The sequence below is a fragment of the Triticum aestivum genome, chromosome 4B (assembly GCF_018294505.1).
Source record: "Triticum aestivum cultivar Chinese Spring chromosome 4B, IWGSC CS RefSeq v2.1, whole genome shotgun sequence".
NCBI classification, from domain to species: domain Eukaryota; kingdom Viridiplantae; phylum Streptophyta; class Magnoliopsida; order Poales; family Poaceae; genus Triticum; species Triticum aestivum.
In genome coordinates, this window is record NC_057804.1 from 75,700,795 (window position 1) to 75,705,520 (window position 4,726).

Here is a 4,726-nt window from a genome sequence, read left to right on the forward strand (position 1 = left end):
AGTAACAAACCAATGACAAAGGCAATAACATATATTGTCATAATGGTTTGACCGATAAAGATATTCGTAGAATATGTGGGAGCCAACATGAGAATCCAGGTTCCGCTATTGGTTATTGACCGGAGAGGTGTCTTGGTCATGTCTACATAGTTCTCGATCCCGTAGGGTCCGCACGCTTAACGTTCGATGATGATTTTGTATTACTAGTTGACCCATTGCGCCAAATGGCGCAGAGACCTGCTGAAGACATGTTGTCGATGAAAATAGTTTCATGCTGCAAGAGCCTTCAACTAAAGCCATGTTCGCGATGAAAATAGTTTCATTTACTAAGGATAGGCCATGTATATACAGTCGGTTTAGTTGTGGTCTGCTAAATCCATATGCGCCTTGAAAAAAACATGGTTTAATTTGCAAAGCCTCACGTGTTTCAAGTATGAATAAGCACTACGAACTCTTTTTTTGCGATTCAAACACATTTCTAGAGTTTTTACATAAGCACTGAATGTTCAACGGCACAGACGCCCCAAACATTTTTCTCTTCTTCTGCCTCTAATGCGCCCTGATCGATCGCTTTATCAAGATACATATGTTTTGAGCAAGCATGTATGGTAACTATTCCAACCCCTCCGTATAAGAAAATTGAACGGAGACTTGTATCAGGGTAACCTATGTTCAAAAAAAAGTGTTGTATGTTCTGGATTTCTGATGATTTTGGTCTTGGAAGACCTGAACAGGCAAACATTGCTAATAACGTGCCTCATTTACCAACAAGGGCTTTATTTTATACCAAAGTTTTAGTCAGCTACAATTAACAATTCGAAAATGAAAATGTAAATATGTATGGTTAATGTGGATGCAACAAAAGAGTTCTTAGAACAGAAGACTTGGACATGGACAAACTTAGCAAGGTTCAGGAACACAATACAAAGGCATGCAACACTCCCGAACAGTGCATTGTACAGAAGGTATAATGATCTCCAGGATCTGCAAAAGTGATCATCCAGAACACTTCATCTGAGTTGAAACACTATCAATCAAGCTTCATAAGATCTGTTCAACAACTCATGAAAAAAAGAGAAGACAATGAAACATGTGTTCTGTACACACATGCCTTTCAAAAGAGTTCCCTAAAAAACCGTGGGGGATATGGTCCTTGTAGAAGCCATGGGGGATATGGCCGCACATAGGACAGGGGTCGTGTTCTCCGGCTCCTCCGGTTGCAATCCTATAGAACCAAAAAGGAAAAACAATAAAATTGGGGACATTGCATATATGACGAAATAGAAGTTATTGTTCATTTTTACAATTGCTGATTTGGATTCTAATTCATACTCTAACATAGGACATCTATATTCCTGTATTTATATGCTATAAATAAAGTATATAAGATAAGAATGAAACTATGCGCAGAAAGCTGCAAGATCGTCATCCTTGCTAGCAAAAAATATGGCCTTTTCTTCTCACTGAAAGTACATCTCTGTAAGAATCGCTAGTTAAGCACAAGTCTAACTAACAATTTATCACAGGAGCAACAACAGAATGCCGACTACACTAAAAAAGAACGCACCTTAACCAAAGCTCTAATCAGCAACAGAAACAAGAGCCTGTCAGTTCCTAGACCCTAAATCCTCGCAACTCATAGACCATGTGGAATAAAGGGCAACCACAGTACGCAAAACAACCTAGAAGAGGTAAAAAAATCAGCCGCAGGCAGATCGAAAAGAACATACATTACCACATGTTATGCCTTCACCTAGGCTTAAAACCTAAGAAGAGCATCGTACGAACATACAACTACTTTTAACTTCAAAAGAACCAACTCCATAACACAGATGAACATTAGAGCATCAAGTACCGCCATAATGACCTCACCTAGGCATGAAACAAACAACTTGGTACTCAATCTGGGCAGAGTTGCACATAATGAAAATCCTAAATCATGTTTAAAGGCAATGTTACATGGGTTGACAAAATATATCCACATGCAGTCACAGATGCTTTAACTTCCACACCACTTCTACACTATATAAAAAATTGAATACCGTGTATGCATGGACAGCCACATACAATTTTGTTTCAAACAAAATCAACACAGAAATATCACTATTTAAGATATTCATGAAGTTCTCAGTATGTCTGGCAATAGAAACAAATCAACAACAAGTAGTATAGCACCAAAATGTTTGGCAAGTGCCTTCATCAATGTTTCCTAATAAATCTCAGAACCTGATACATAATGAGATGGATACTTATAAGTAATGGTGTTCACAAAAAGCATGTAATCTGACATGCCTCAAGGACATAAATTCCATTCAACGGAGACAATATGCAATGACAAAAAATAATTTACTTGATGGACCAGATGATAAATTCGCTGGTTTATTGAAGAAACTTCCGAGAACTGCTCAATGAATCCCTTCTTTTCCAAATGTAGGAATGAACATGATAAGAGCACATCCTTCGTATTCTCGCTGCATAAATGGACATCAATAAATATATAAAGGTATAAATACGTGACAGAACATTAAGTCAAGCATATGAAGAAGCTAAAAAACAGCATAAGACGTCAAGCAAATCAAAGGAACATTAAGTCAAAACATCACCTAAGGTAGTAGGGAAAATTCTCAAATGTAACTTCAATAGGACCAAGCCCTTGTCTCATATAACCTCTAACTCGCACAGACCTCCTAGCTGAATAAAAACGACAACCGATGATTATTATATACATCAGTTAGCAACTGACAGGGCTCCTGCGCTTCTCGCATCAGAAAATCAACAAGAAAATACAAGGATGTACCTCAACGTGCCGCAGTTTGCAAGGTATTTTGCGGACAAGTTGGTCTTTCAACAATAGATTGCATCTTTTGTTTTGGCCAATAGAAAACTGAGGGACATAGATAGCGAGATGAGGACTCTGGTTCATAAATAAATATTTAGTTATACAGTGATAAAATAAAAAATATTCTCAAGGTCACAACAACACATACTTTAACCAACAAAGATCAACCAGAACCCGTAATGTGACATAATCGGGGCCGAGCGGAGGAGGCCGCATGGGGAGAGAAAGAACGGGTGAATCTCACCTCGGTGTATCGGTGTCGGATGCGCTCGCCGTCGCTCTATCTTTTCCGCTCCCTCCCTCCCTCCCTCCCTACTAATAAGCAGCAGCCGGCAGAGAGATGTTAGAGGAAGAAGAGGACAAGTCGTCCCAGGCCTTGGTCCTTCCTTCGAGGTGCGCCGGAATCCTTGGGCATGCACCGGGTTGGGAAGTACGGGTTGGAGGACGGCGTCGGGCGCGGTCGTTCCTCGCCGTACACCACCTCGGGCAGCTTATGGTGTCCAGCCGCTTCCGCTGCTCTCATGCTCACCGTTGCCGCTGTCAGAAGGAGGAAGAGGCGGTGCGGAGGCAGGGGTAGGGAGCCGCCGCCGAGTGAGGGAGGAGGAGCAGGAAGGTCTTGTTTTACCGCTTGGCTCTAGGTTTCCTTTACCAGTTCCCCAATTTGTTACGAACTGTGCGCGGAGGCGCTTTCGCTGCGCGGTGGGACAACAATTGCACCGGGTCCATTGGCAATCACCTATGAAAGAAAACAAACGGTGACAAAATCTAGTCAGCCAGGGCCCCCACGCGCACGATGCATCGGTCAGCCCAGAAAGGACGGGCGCGACCTCTCCCCACAGCAGGCAGCACCTGGCGAACGGAAACAGACCCACCACCACGTCAAAGACACGCGTCCTAAGCGGGCCATTCGGGACCACCGTTATACAAGCACCAAGCCAGCGGGTGAAAGCCACCCGTGCAAGAGAGGGGCACGCAGGATCAGCGCACGCGACCCAGAGGCAGGGTCCACAGCGCGGGGATCACACGTCCTGCTGGTCGAGCCGTGCATCAGCCACACCGCACGCCAACAACTCCCTCCAAACCCGGACAGAAAGGCTGGACACAGAACGAATAAACACCACCCGTCGACGCGTAGGACCAGAGAGCATGGTGCCCCACACGCCATCCCGCACAAAGAACCGACGGGTATATCCTCAGCAGCTAACCGCTGCCTCCACGCCATGGCCCATCCACCGTGCGACGCGCGACGAGGCACGACCGTCCGCGCACAGCCCATCCCGTGTGGGTCCCCGCGTAAGAACACACGATCGCCCACACAAACCCATCCCTTGAGGAGCCGAACCGAGCCAGCGCAGCCGACGAACGGGGCCAGCAGAAGCACCCGCCCACCCACCAGTGAGACAAGGGCGCGCCAGCTGAGTGCGCATGCGTCGGCCAACCCCGTCGTCCACACTGGGCGCGGTCAGTGCCGAAACAGCCACGCGACGAGGCAGGAGTGGTCACCCGAGAAATTCGAACCCAGCCAACCAGAGAACTCGCTGAGCCCACCAGTCATCGGGTTCCACGCAGGACTACTGAGTCAAAACAACCAGTGAAAATCGAACGGCCACCACATGCACGTTGACCTGACCAGACCCAATCGGACGACCACGCGCGGCGCGAAAACGAGGAGGCCTCAGGAGAGCGGGTCGGCTAGGCTTCTTATATGTTTAAATATGAGTTATGTGATTTGGTGCCAAATGTTGTTTGGAGTCCCGAATGAGATCACGGATATGAAGAGGAGTCTCGAAATGGTCGAGAGGTAAAGATTGATATATAGGACGATAGTATACGGACATCAGAAGTGTTCCGGAGGGTACCGGGTACATATCGGGTCATCAGAAGGGG

The 4,726-nt window shown here is 45.8% G+C and overlaps 1 long non-coding RNA gene across 3 annotated transcripts; it reads right to left on the bottom strand.

Annotated features, from left to right (window-relative positions):
• Positions 1-823: 823 nt before the first annotated feature.
• LOC123091111 (uncharacterized) lies at positions 824-3,539 on the bottom strand. Of its 3 annotated transcripts, XR_006442812.1 has the most exons (5): positions 3,084-3,538; positions 2,798-2,914; positions 2,604-2,691; positions 1,568-2,471; positions 824-1,225 (listed from the first exon to the last, which is right to left on the bottom strand). It is a non-coding gene; the product is annotated as an uncharacterized lncRNA (long non-coding RNA). The 3 variants fall into 3 exon arrangements; XR_006442811.1 differs by having other exon boundaries at positions 824-2,471; positions 2,798-2,884; positions 3,084-3,539; XR_006442810.1 differs by having other exon boundaries at positions 824-2,471.
• Positions 3,540-4,726: the final 1,187 nt, after the last annotated feature.